At 38.1% G+C, this 14392-nt stretch overlaps 1 long non-coding RNA gene across 1 annotated transcript in view; it reads left to right on the top strand.

The window, feature by feature from the left end:
- Positions 1-14168, top strand: part of LOC120733346 — a 16990-nt gene extending 2822 nt beyond the window's left edge. Inside the window, exons 3-4 of the long non-coding RNA XR_005695798.1 lie at positions 9511-9513; positions 14157-14168. This is a non-coding gene — a long non-coding RNA (uncharacterized LOC120733346). The remainder of the gene's footprint in view (positions 1-9510; positions 9514-14156) is intronic.
- The last annotated feature ends 224 nt before the right edge of the window (positions 14169-14392 follow it).

Raw genomic sequence — 14392 nt, 5'->3', positions numbered from 1 at the left:
TGGATGGAGCATGGAAAGGAAATTCATCAGTTGATGGCAGTCAGCTGCTCACACACACAATAAAAGAAAAACACTCCTTTGAAAAAAAGAGAATAAATAAAAAAATGAGTTTAATATATAATAAAGACAAACCTAAGCTCAGTTTGAGTGTCTTGACAAAAGGTGTGTATAATTATATGCCCATGTAATATCTATTATCATGTACACATATGTTAGTAGACTATCACATGTCATGCTCTTTAAGATATCAGGTATAGAGCCTATCATGTAAAACTAGTTGAAGAATGGTGCGATCTCCAAACTAAAACAACAAACAAACAAAAAAAACCCTGTTACAACTGTGTGATCTCAAAACTCTGTAGAGTGTTTTACCAAGAATTTAAGACCAGGCAGAAAGAGTCCAGTATTATGGAATTGAAGATTTTTAAATTTATTTCACTTTTTGTTTAAGGGTTAAAAGATAGATCTAAGCAATAAAACTATATATAATAAAAATTATTAAATATATTTTATATCTGGTCAATCTAACTCAAACATGAATAAAAGGTTGATGACTGATCATGTCTACACACACAAAATTTAGACAGAAAAGACATTTCACTACTTAGATGTATATTAACATATTGATTAGACTTTTATCTTTGATTTATCTTTACTTAAGAATTAACATGATATACTTAACTAGCAGACAGGGGAAAGCCCTGTTTAGCACTCTGGTAATTTCTACACATTTTTAGCACATAAGCTGTAGTACTATTCACCATATGAATAGTACTTGATTGAGCTGCCTTCTGGCTTTAAAGTTAAAATATCAGTAGTGACCAAGGGTGGGCAAAATTCTATGAAGTCCAGAAATAAGCACCTGAATGTTACGGCCAGGCGGTCGGTGTGTTTTTTGCAAAGCAGAGCCAAAAGCAGAATAAGGAAAGCTAAGTGTAACACTAAGGGAGCTGTTTATTAGGCTGAATACAAGAACACAAATCAAGGCAAGGCAAACGGGGGCATAACCAAAACTAAACTATACTGGGGACAGCTAAACCAAACATGAAAACTAGAAACTGAAAACGAAAAACATGAAACTGAGCAGGTACCTGCAAAACTTTAGCGTGAAGGAATCTAAACATGAACCTGAACAGAAGCTTTGAAAATCCTGAGACCTGGAATGAAGTGAGTTGGACAGATGAACCGACACTCAACAGAGGGCGACAGAGGACTTAAATACACAGGAGGGTAATGAGGGAAGTGGAAACGCCTGGAGAAACACAGCTGACACAAACGAACCTGAACGCCACAGGGAAAGTAAAACTAAACATGGGCACACCAGACTGTTCAAAATAAAACAGGAACATAATGGGACGTAGACAAGACAACACAAGCTTGACGACATGGATCACACAGACATGAAACACATGACAGACTGGGGAGACACATGAGAACAGATATGGGAGACGCAAGCACGAGTAAAACTAAAAGTTAAACACAGACGTCAGGAAAAGACTCATGAACAAGAAGACAGATAAAACACAAACTAGATTAAAACAACTAAACTCCAACTAATAATAATAACACACAGACCGCACCCCTTGACACTGTGAAGAAGAGAAAGGGGGAGAGGGGACAAAATTCAACACAAATCTCTTGTGCATAAATAAGAATAAGAATACAAATTCTAAACTATTCTAAATAAAAACTAGAACGCAAGTAGAGTATGTTTATAAGTGTGAAATCACTGTAGACTCAATAAGCCATCCATCGCTTTTGGCCGAATGGCTGGTGTATAATTGTATTATTTACTTTTGTGCTCAAAAGACCTGAGTATGTAATTGTCTTTTCAATGGGCTGTGGCATCTGTGTTAGATACTGTTTTTGTACAGCACTAGGTAGGCAAATAAATAAGCATGAATTCAGCCTCATGACAAAGTATGTGTCACACTGCTTTGTGAGATATGGAAAAAACAAAGCTATGCAAACGCAGGCTGCAGCAGCCTTTCATTTGAATGAACAGCAGCCTGCGGTCAGCAGTCTTTTGAATCCTGTCAAATGTAATGGACAAAGCTTGGCTCCTGGTTTGGACGTCTACTGGATGCATACACTTTGTTTTTTTTTCTTAATCCTGTCCTGTTGGCAGCATTTGCATTTCAGAATTATGATCTGAACGCACTGTTGTGGCAAGCACATTTTGCTTTTCAAAGATGAACTTTATTAATTCTCTACAGGCTCCTCTTGTTCAAGTGTTTCTTTTTTCTGTTTATTTATTAATTTCTATGTGTGGTATGACAGTGACTATGCTGAGAGGTAGGGAAAGAAAGGGGAAATAAAGTAAATACAAGAAGCTATAATGAAAGGATAGAGCATAAATTGAAAAGCATAATATATCACCATCTATTGCACCTATAAAAACAAAGGAAAAAACAAACATACCCACATACTTGCAGCACCTGGAACACAAAAGTATGACCAGATACACAAATCACAAATCAATCTTCTTGTGATGTGTGTGTGTGTGTGTTTGTGTGTGTGTGTGAGAAAGAGAGAGAGAGCCTGTGTATGTGCCTCTGTCATGAAATATATACTTGATAATGAGGGTGGGAAACCACAGATATAATTTTAGACATGAACAGAATATTCATTGTAATAAACTAAACTTTGTAACTGCTTTAAAAAAAAATTTAAATTCCACTTGAGATTTCTGTTATTTCATTTGCTGAAATAACATAAATCTGCTGAATTTCCATTACAAACCATATTGGGTAATTTAATAGTTTCATATCTTATTAAGACATTTTTAAATATTTTATAAATAATTATAATCATATCTTAATAATTATTTTACTATTGTTTTTAAGTTCTCTGTTATTATTATTATTATTAATGTCGTTGATATTCTTGTTATTAGTGGTGCTTTTGAGCATGTGACTCTGCACTCAGTGAAAGAAGAAGCAGAAGAAGCTGAGAAGAGAATTTGCATGCTGCAGCTTACAGTATAGTCATACAATTATTTGTTTATTTTGCAAATTGGAAAAAGAAAACCTCCACACTCCTCCGTCACTGATACATGAGCAACATAACCTATATATTTAGCTCAGTGAACACCGATCAGCAACATCTCACAAGAGACAGAAGAAAGAATCTAACATAAATAATCAGGTGGGTATCTCTTAACTCTTTAAAGCCGGTCGGAGTGGTCACGCTCTGTTTTGCGTAACTATGTTTAAATCCCTGTAGAACCAGAACCACGTAAGCTATAATTTTTATAAGACTTTTTTTTGCATATGAAACTGGAGGAGTTGTACTTACATCTTATGCCTTCAGCTTGTCCTAGGTCACGGTTTCCTTCCACATAAAGCTTTGCAAAAATTGCTTAAAAAGCGCTTGCAGCAACAAAAACATAATATTCCAGAAATACGCTTTGCTGATCCAATCAGCTGTTCATAACACTTCCCACATTGAAACAGACATCAGCACGAACGATGTATGTCCGTCATTACCTGTCCAAAACCGGAAGTGACGTCATTTTCGCGGAAAAATGTAGTTTTTTACTTGTAGGCCTTGAAAGCCTATACTGGTGTTTTTATAAGTCATGTTTGACTTTATGCTTTCTGAATAGTTTCTGGGATGCTTAGAACTCAAATTATACTGCTGGAAATAGTTTATTTTGATGCACATGCTGTTTTCTCTGCAAATTTGCATTATAGGATTGTTTTTTGTTTGTTTGTTTTGCAACATTTTTGTATTTAAAGTTTTGAGGGATAAACCTCTTAAATTTCTCTAATTAGAAATATATGTACAAAAAAACAAAAACGATTTTCAATTTTTCTGTAGTTTATTGCACTTTTTTGCAATTTATGTGGTTACTATGGATTTAATGCATAAATATTATTAAAATTTGGGCTATAACTGTCACGTTTGCGTACCGGCAGGCGAGGAGAGAAGGACCCAAAATGCAGGTTTCAGTGAGGCGAAGTAGAACTCAAAATAACCGCTTTATTAGCAGGTTGCTGGTAAACAGCGGACCAACTAAACTGGGAAAATACAAACTAACAGGCAGATACACACGGACAGGAAGACAGAGTACAGAATGAAGGTGAGTAGACATTAACAATGCGACAGAGAACAAAAGTAACACAGGGCTAATATACACACGGCAGTAATCAAGGGATGAGGCACAGGAGGGGAACACACCTGGGAGAAATCACAGCTGACGAGACAGGGGAATAGTAAACTGAACACACTGACACCAGACACGAACCTCCAAAGTAAAACAGGAAACCAGAAACAACTTACGAGGAGGCAGAAGACGCTGCACTTAATCTAGAATAATAATCGACACTATAGAAACATACCAAAATATAAAGAACTGAAGAAGCTGGGTCAGAATGACCCAGAACCGTGACAATAACAGTTGTATTGATGCATAGCAATTTGAAATTCTCCCAAAAATGGCACTACAGCATGTAAAAATATAAAGTAAGCTCTGGCGGACTTGGTTCTATGGTAGGTCTTAAAGGGTTAATACTTGGGTCAGCATTTTAATATGAAATCATGTTGCGTGTAATGTTGTAGTAATAGTTCTATAAAACATTTTAGAAAAATCAAGATTCTGAAAGAATTTTCATAAAAAATTTGATTTTGAGCTTAAATTAAGTTTGTTCCAATAAATTTAATAAATTTAATATTTCCATTAACATTGTGGTGATTTTCTTGTATTAAAATCCATAATTACAAAACTTCAAAATGACTTCATGATCTGGCTGCCTGCCATATTGCTCATATCATATATTTGTTTTGGTGGAGATTATGTTCCCACATGTATAACTTATTAATCATTGCATTGAATTAAAAAAAAAATTCTCTAAATATTTTTCTGTCTCTGCTGTATACAGAAATGGAAAAGCTTACAACAGAAAACCAGGAAAAGGGTAATTACATCACAGGTCATCTTTTAAATGTGGGACTTTTCACAGATTTCTTTGAAAATGTTTGCAGAGGAAAAATATACATCCTAGTGTCAGTACCTGACTGTCATCTGTTTAAAGGAAAGCATTTTTTTTCCTAATGTGCTTTTTACAGAGGCCTTTTGTTGATATATATCCAAAGTTGATCATACCAGAAATTGTGATACCTGGAATGAGTGTAAAATTGATTTGGTTGCAGCTTTTAAGAGTGCTTAAATGTATTTTCAGCCCAGAAAATGTCACATACTTATCTCCTGCTTATTAAGTTATGAAGGCTTAGGAGAAAGTTATGAGAAAAAAGAATCTACAATCTACTTCAGGGGCTTTTAAGTTGGAGATTTTTATAGTGTTAAATCTTTCAGTCCTTCATTAACCTTACTAAATTAAAATTAATTATACCTAAAGGTAATTATCTAAAAATTTAACATTATTTCCAAAGGGGTTTCCACAATTCATGTGGTGGTTGGATGCATCAGCAGGGATGATGAGACAGAGTACCGGGCTGTGGTCGACTCCTTTGTCACGTGGTGTGAGCAGAATCATCTGCAGCTCAACGTGGCAAAGACCAAAGAACTGATCGTGGACTTCAGGAAGACCAGGAAACACTTGACCCCTGTTCCAATCCAGGGGGTAAACGTGGACATTGTGGAGGACTATAAATACCTTGGAGTACACATAGACAACTGGACTGGGTTAAAAACACTACTGCACTTTACAAGAAGGGCCAGAGCCATGTCAATTTCTGAGGCAGCTGAAGTCTTTCAACATCTGTCGGACAATGCTCAGGATTTTCTATGAGCCTGTTGTGGTCAGTGCAATCCTCTATGCTGATGCATGCTCGGCAGCAGGTTGAGGGTCACAGATGCCAACAGACTTAATAAACTGATCGGTAAGGCCAGTAATGTTGTGGGGATGGAGCTGGACTCAGCTGGTGTCTGAGAGGCAGATGTTCTCCAAGATAAAGACAATGTTGGATAACACCTCCCACCCACTCCATGACATGCTGGTCAGTCACAGGAGCTCGTTCAGTGAGAGACTGAGATTACCAAAAAGCACCACTGAACGACACAGGAAATCATTCCTGCCCGTGGCCATATCTATGTTTTCGTAATTTTCTTGATATTTATTTATAATCACCACTGTTGATTCTTGATATTTATACTCGAGTGATCTGTGTATATTAGTGTTATTTCTTAAATCTGTAAAATCTGTAATATCATGTATTGATTAAATAGTTTAGTCTGTTGCTGTAACTGTCTTGGAGCAACTGTAAACCACATAATTTCCTTAGGGATTGATGAAGTATTTTGATTCTGATTTACCAAGCTTAGGACTGGCATTAGCAGTACACAAACTTGTGGTACCTTGGGGCTGAGTTTGTATTTCCTCTGGGAGTAGAACTCTTTTAATTTAAGCTGAAAATGTTAATAACTACACCACGGAACCACCTATAAATGGATTGTTACTGATTAGTAGTTTTGCTATTGATTTTGAAGTGTCATGTTTGTACCAATCAGGGGCGATTTTAGAATCAGAGCTTTAGGGGTGCTGAGCACCCGGAGAGCTGCCCAGCCAGGCAAGATAAACCTGTCTCTGTCAGTCCCTGCATCCTTAAATGTTGTCCCGAGTTCTCTCTGACTGTCACTTTGGTGCATTTAAACCCCTGTTCCTCCTCCCTGTCCTCATCATCTGTTGTCTTCATCTCCGTTATCAGTCATCATAATTTTACCATCTCTGTGCAAGTCTGAAAATTTCTTTATTAAATCATTAGATTCTTAAATTCATCAAGTCTCTCTGTGCCTGGGTCGTCGTCACAAAACACGACATCACTGTTTTGTACATTTTAACACAATTTAATCCCACATTTGTGAAACAAAAGAAAAACACTTTTTTGAAAAGTCTGTAACAAAACCATCAAATCAGATAAAGGTTATTTAAATGCTGCAAAAGAAGAATGGATTGGAATAAAGAAAAATACATATCCTAACCTTAATTACTGGGGGAGAATAATGAATGATGCTCATAGTGAGTAAAAAGTAAACTGAGTGCATTTTTTGGACAGAGATTCACTTTTAATGTGTATGTATAATATAATACAGATACATAAAAAACACTCCCAAAACAGAATAAATTATTACAAATAAATTATTACATAATATTAATAAAAACTATAAAAATGGAGGCAACTTTGCCTGTGGTAGAATGTATACAATGCATGAAAACATCTTTACTGCAGATACTAATTTTACTAATTTACTAATAATAATTTTGTGTTGTAAGATTTATGACTTTCATGCTTTCATAGTGGTACTTAGGAGAGCTTGACATTTTATCAGGTGGTACACACTGTAAAAAGTGTGAGAAACACTGATAAGTGTATGTGTGCTTTTGGAAAACATTTAAAGCTGCTGTACAGAATCTTTGAAACAAGCTTAAAACATGTTTAGAATATAAACAGAGCATCTGCTTCTCTTTACAGCTCCTCACTCCACCAGGGCTGTTTGGCACTTTCTGATGCGCAAATGTGATGTACGTACTGCAGCAGTCATACAGACAACTGGTCGGTCCAAAAGTTGGCCTACCTATTACTGGCTGAGGTTTCAGTAGAGTTGTGGCTGAACCACATAAAAATATATCATTAATTTTAATCTCCCCAATCCATTATAATGTTATGTTGGAATGTTGTTAAAGAGGGTCAAAATGTTTCAACCCAGTTTGTTTTGCAGATTCTGTATAGCAGCTTTAATATAGGGAGAACACAACTTCCAGATTGTGTGAGTAAAATCAGTTTTTTTTTCCTCTTTGTCAGTTTAACAGTTTGTGTTGTGCCTGTCACTGTTCCCTGTCTGTTTTCTTACCTGGTTCTTCCTGACCTTGTACTTTCTCTCCTCTCTTTCCTCTCTCCCTCTTTGGACTGACAATCATACACAAATAGATTGTATTCAATTAGATGAAAAATTACATTAATATGAAAAAAATTATATTAAGATCGCTAACAAAAGTCCTCTCTCAGTGTACTTTCAACCAAAAGGCAAATAACCAAACCGTATGTATATCTAATTAAAGATATAAACATTGAAACACTGATCCAACATTATTCTTGTTTGACGGATCATTTGATTTTACACTTTTACCTGAATGTGGCTCCTTTTTTTGAAAAAACTTCCTTATATCCATTATGAACCTGGCTGTCTCTCTGTACACACACACACACACACACACACACCAGGAGTTATAAGGTTAATGGGCATTCAGTCAGTTAGCTAGTTAGTATCCATTTCAAACAGGACAGTGGTAACAACAGCAGGCTAGGGACAATTTTAAGTTTTAGATTTTAAATAGGCTGTATACATTTCAATGGGAGCAACAGGACGGTCAAATGTCACTGAATTTACTACAGAGCAGGACGGATTGTAGAGTAGCAAACATCGTCAGAAAACACGTTTTTAACACTGCAGGTTACTTGGTGTAATGTTTTTCAGCTAAAAAGAAACATGATCTGACTCCTACCAACTATATAAAGAGTAACTGAAGGTTAAATGCAGCTAATATGTCCTGTTTTAAGCCAGGCACTAACACCTCAGCTCTGCTGTGTCTCAGCCACCATCGCTCTGGCAGCAACGGCGCTAGAGCCAGAGTAGGGGAGAGCTGGAACAAACCATTTTGGGAGGGGGGGTTATCTATACTTTTGTTGTTAAAATGTTACGTCTCAAACAAGTACAGTACTGTATGCTTTTTATATTTTTAGTAGTGTGTCACACAAACAGCAAATATTGTAAAAAAAAAAAGTAAGAAATCTTTGGGGGTGCTTTGCTGAAGCACCCCCCAAAAATGGGCTAAAATCGCCCCTGGTACCAATCCATACCTGCATTTCTATCAAGTACATTAAGGATGTCTTACAACACCTCATTACAGAAGTTTAGCACAGTGAGCGGTGTGCCATAACTAACCTAACCTCCAAACAAAATTATTGAACAAAATAATCTAATAGTCAGTTTATGAAATTTAAGGAACAATTAATTTTATGACAATTAAAGCTATAGCCTATATAAGCTCTCCAAGGTCAAAACAACAAATGAAAACTTTGTCTTTTGTAAAATAGAATAGAATAGAATTCAACTTTATTGTCATTGCACATGCACAGGTACAGGGCAACGAAATGCAGTTTGCATCCATCCAGAAGTGCTTTAGTGATATAGATATATTACAATATATATTAGCAATAATATAGATATGTGAGTATATTACAGAAATGGGTCTATTATGGTATGTTATAATGTACACGGTATGAAGTATGTTGTGAATATTCTATAACTATAAGTATGTACAGGCTGTAGTGAGTACAAGCTATGTACAGGATATGAACAGGATATAAATATGAAAAACTATACAGAATATGAAATAAATAACTTTACAGAATCTGAGATATACAGCTATACAGAAATGGGAACTATGCAAGTTGTAAACAGTTGTAGGATTAAAGATTATCGAATGTACAGAATGATTATTTACACAGAGCTATACAGTAGTGCAGTTAAGATAAGTGAGGGTGTAGATAGTTTCTACAGAGGCTATATAAAGTGCTAGTGGTTGTGAGTGGTGGTTCAGTCCATGTTATTATTGTGTGTTTGAGGGTACAGTTGTCCATTGTGGGTGTGTGTATGTTCAGTCCATGAGTTTAACGTGGGTCAGATGTCAGGAGGCAGAGTTCAGGAGTCTGACAGCTGTGGGGAAGAAGCTGTTCCGGTACCTGGTGGTCTTAGTCCGGAGGCTCCTGTAGCGCCTCCCAGAGGGCAGGAGGGTGAAGAGTCCATGTGATGGGTGACTGGGGTCTTTGATGATTTTCCCAGCCCTTTTCAGACACCGCTTCCTGTAGATGTCTTTTATGGCAGGAAGTGGTGCTCCGGCGATGCGCTGGGCAGTTTTCACGACCCTCTGCAACGCCTTCCGGTCCGAGGCAGAGCAGTTCCCGTACCAGACTGTTATACAGTTGGTCAGGATGCTCTCGATGGTGCAGCGATAGAAGTTCACCAGGATGTCTGAGGACAGGTGGTTCTTCCTCAGAGTCCTCAAGAAGAAGAGGCGCTGGTGAGCCTTCTTGACCAGCTTGGAGCAGTTGGTCGTCCAGGTGAGATCCTCGGAGATGTGGACTCCCAGGAACTTGAAGCTGCTCACACGCTCCACAGCCGTCCCCTTAATGTGGATGGGTGGATGTGGGTCAGCATTCCTCCTGTAGTCCACGATGAGCTCCTTGGTCTTCTCGGTGTTAAGCAGCAGGTTGTTTCTGTCGCACCACTCAGCCAGACGATCCACCTCCTCCCTGTAGGCGGCCTCATCGTTGTCACTGATGAGGCCAATCACCGTGGTGTCATCTGCAAACTTAATGATGGTGTTGGAACCATCAGCAGGTCTGCAGTCGTGGGTGAAGAGGGAGTAGAGGAAAGGGCTCATCACACAGCCTTGTGGTACACCGGTGTTCATTGTGATGGTAGGTGAGCAGTGGTTATCCAGCCGGACATGTTGGGGGCGGTTGGTCAGGAAGTCCAGTAACCATTTGCAGATGAGGGAACTGATGCCCAGGTCTGTCAGGTTCCTGATGAGTTGTGAGGGGTGGATTGTATTGAATGCTGAGAGAGATTAAATACTAAGATATGTGTTAAAAAAACAACCCAAAAAACAAAAACGAAAGGAAACAATACTGAAATTCTCTGGCTGGCCATGAAACAGGAGAAATATATTTTTAAAAAGAACAGTGAACCCATATACACATCAACTTGTGGGATCATAGAAAATCATAAAATGTTTGTGAAGAGTTTTTTTCTCATTTTACAAAAGTGCTGTCTGAATGCTTTAGATACCAACTCACAACCTCTGACACTCACACTTTTAACACAGCCTCATATATGATTCTATGTTTGGCTCCTAGCTACATTGGCCTCTTGTGCCTTGCCAACCAGCTTGCCCCCCAGAAAATGGGAGGTCACATCCATGGGCCAGTGCAAGGCAACTGCATTGTACATGCTTTGCAAAAGCATTAAAAGCATCATATCTCCATTTTAGTAAGCCAAAATAAAGGAACCTGGCTTTATTGAGATGGCACAGAAAAGGGCTCAGTGGATTTTAACTCCAGCTGGTGGAACCTATAAGCAGTCAAGCTCATCCTTAACAGCTCTCTCTTTTCCTTAATTTCACACTTGGCTAGGTGCATCTTTAAATGTGCATCAACATCATTCAAATAGGAAAAATGATGAGAAAATGGCTCAACCCATGGCAGAGAAAAGTGTTTTTTTTCTTTACTCGGTTCAATGCAGGGTACTCAACATATCCCCTTAAGAGGGTTCAGGATGAGGAGCGGTGACCTCCCTCAGCTCACCCAAGGGAGGAAAAAATGAACTTAAAACAGACAATAAGCTGTTCTTCCTCTAGTCTCCGGCGATGGAGACTAGAGGAACATTACTTGTTGTTCCTAGATGTCTGTGAAGGTTCTCAGTCATCCAGGTCATCGTAGTCTAAGGAGCTTGGAAAGAAAAGCGTCTGGACTTCTTTAAGTTACTTGAAGATGTTTCACCTCTCATCTGAGAAGCTTCTTCAGTTCTAGGGTCCAATAGTGGAGAGTCCCAGATTTAAACCCTGTGGGAGTTTCCCACCAAGGAGGGACAAAAGAACCCCCCAATGATCCTCTACCTAATCACATGGGCCAAGGTGTGAAAATAGGTGTAGGTCACAATCAGCCAAGGTTTCGGGTGAGCTCATTGTGAAACTTAGCCCCACCCTGTCATGTGATTTCCTGAGGTCAGATGGCCCAGGACGTGAGTGGGCGTTAAGGCGTCTGGGAAGGGATCTCAAAACTGGATTACAGATGGCAGACAGTTGGTGTCGTAAGCCACCGCCTCTGTTCAAAGATGGTCGCTCACAGTGGACATAAAAGAGACATACCCTAAAAGACTGGCAGCTGTAATTGCAGCAGAAGGTGGTTCTACAAAGTATTGACTCAGGGGGCTGAATAATTACGCACACCCCACTTTGCAGTTATTTATTTGTACAAAATGTTTGGAATCATGTATGATTTTCGTTCCACTTCTCACGTGTACACCACTTTGTATTGGTCTTTCACGTGGAATTCCAATAAAATAGATTCATGTTTGTGGCTGTAATGTGACAAAATGTGGAAAAGTTCAAGGGGGCCGAATACTTTTGCAAGCCACTGTAACGTTTTCAGTGGGAGAAACATTTTGTTACTTATCCAAGTGACTCCTTCAGTCTCAGCTGACTGCAGGTTTCCCCAACCTTATAAACAGTACATTTGCTCAATAACTGAAACCAGCCCACCGAATGAACAATGAGCTGCGAGGTCAGTTCCGTGATCATTAATATGAAAATTGTCATGACCATTGGTCAACAACCTCTGTTCATAGCCCACTGTGAATGGTACTCAGGGCCCTTGATCAGAGAGTTTTGGAATGGCTGCAATCACAGCATTGTAATTATGTTTTATCCTTTACTGCACACAGGACTCAACCTGTCCTCTAATTTGTGCCTTTCTATTGTGTGTCTTCCTTGTTTTTCTATATATTCCTCCTTGTTTGTATACATATTATGTATGTTATTTACAGAAATGGGCAGTAACGCGTAATCTGATTACTTTTTTCAAGTAACGAGTAAAGTAAGGGATTACTATTGCAAAAATGGTAATTAGATTACTGTTACTTTCCCGTAAGCACGCTGCGTTACTGCGTTACTAAAACTGTGATTTTTTTTTTGCGAGAGTCTCTCATGACAATGACGTAAGCGAGTGCGACGTTCGTGGCAACAGCTGTGTGCAGATCAACAATGGATAATATATCGAGGGCGGGAGAGAGTATGACCGTGCAGCGTTTAAAGTGTGGAAGTACTGACCTTACTTTGAGTTTGATTCCGTAAAAAGTGACAAAAACATTAGCGTCAGCTGCTCACTGCGTCAGAAGAAAACTTTTTTCAGCGAAAAAAACCCTTAGCTTCGACAGTACGCTACCAGGGAATGGGAAATTCACAGACAAACTCGCGGATTCTTCCACTGACCGCTGCGGCACACCTGCACCAGGGCAAACATCTGCCTGCTATCCGGTTGTTCAGTGATGACGCGACGAATCCTACTTCCGGGCCTAAAGTAGTCTGCGTTTAATATGGCTTTTGTGTTGTTAACATGTTTAATGTTTTGTATTTTCTTCTATTTGATCTCAAAAAGCTCCTAAAACAGTCAGTGATCTCTCTCGGCTTTTATTACCGCTAATCATTTATTTAAGCTCAGTTTTTAAAACCTTAGGATGTAACTACAGCCCAGCCCATGCAGCAGTATATGAATGACTAACCTCATATTGTGGATGGATTATCTCAGTTGTTCTCCTGGCTGAAGTTTGGTCCTTTTACAGCATCCTGCCATGCGATTACATTTATCGCCTATTCAGGTTGTAAATCGTGTTTGTAAAAAGTAACTAAGTAACTAAGTACTTAATTACTTTTGAAAATAAGTAATCAGTAAAGTAACGGGATTACTTTTTTGGCAAAGTAATCAGTAATTAGTTACTGATTACTTTTTTCAAGTAACTTGACCAACACTGGTTATTTATTCCTGCACAGTCGATGTGAAGAACCACAATTTCAATGTACATGTACAATGGCAATAAAGGGCTACTCTATTCTATTGTATTCTGCTCTCATAATTCATGTGCATTTGGCATTTGAAGAGACATCCTTCCTCAAAATTCTAACAAACTGATTTATCACACAAACACTCTGACACCAGAAAACTGTGCACATTATTAAGTAAGTAAAACTAGTTCCAACTTGACTAAATGTAACATAAAATGACTTCTTAAAGACAGATTCCTTAATATTCATGCTAATGCACTATATTAGTAGTGCATTACCTATTACATTTTATAGTACAAGTACTGCTATTTTTCCCCCTTTGAATACATTATTAAAGATACACTTGGACTTTTTCCAAGTAGCATTTTGAATACTCATAGTGGGGGATTAAAAAGTGTGGTATTATAGAGTATTTCTTGAAAAGATCTGAATATCTTCTCCCCTCTGGCTCTTGTGTTCCATTTGTCTGGATACCTCTTAGTTAAGAAGACAGTACCTATTGTTTTATCATTATTATTATTATTTTTTTAATCTCAGGGACCTGCCTCATAGGAAAATGTCCAATTATAAAAGGAGAGCTAAGGTAATTTGCCTGATGAAATTTATCTCATAATGTACAATAAAGTCTGCATTGTTTTTATTAGAAACATGCAAAACATCACGGCCCTGCCCTGAAAGCTGCCAAAAGCAAACATGATAAGTTACATGTAGTTTATTTGCCCACCATATCTGTGAACTGCAGTCAGTCAGGGTTCAGACGCTTCAGAATAAGGATCAAAAACAACCTTCTCAGGTAAGTATTTAATAAG

Source organism: Simochromis diagramma, unplaced genomic scaffold (genome assembly GCF_900408965.1).
Source record: "Simochromis diagramma unplaced genomic scaffold, fSimDia1.1 OVJJ01000229.1, whole genome shotgun sequence".
NCBI classification, from domain to species: Eukaryota; Metazoa; Chordata; class Actinopteri; order Cichliformes; family Cichlidae; genus Simochromis; species Simochromis diagramma.
Note: the sequence above shows the minus strand (reverse complement) of the source record. Positions and strands in the feature narration are given on the sequence as shown.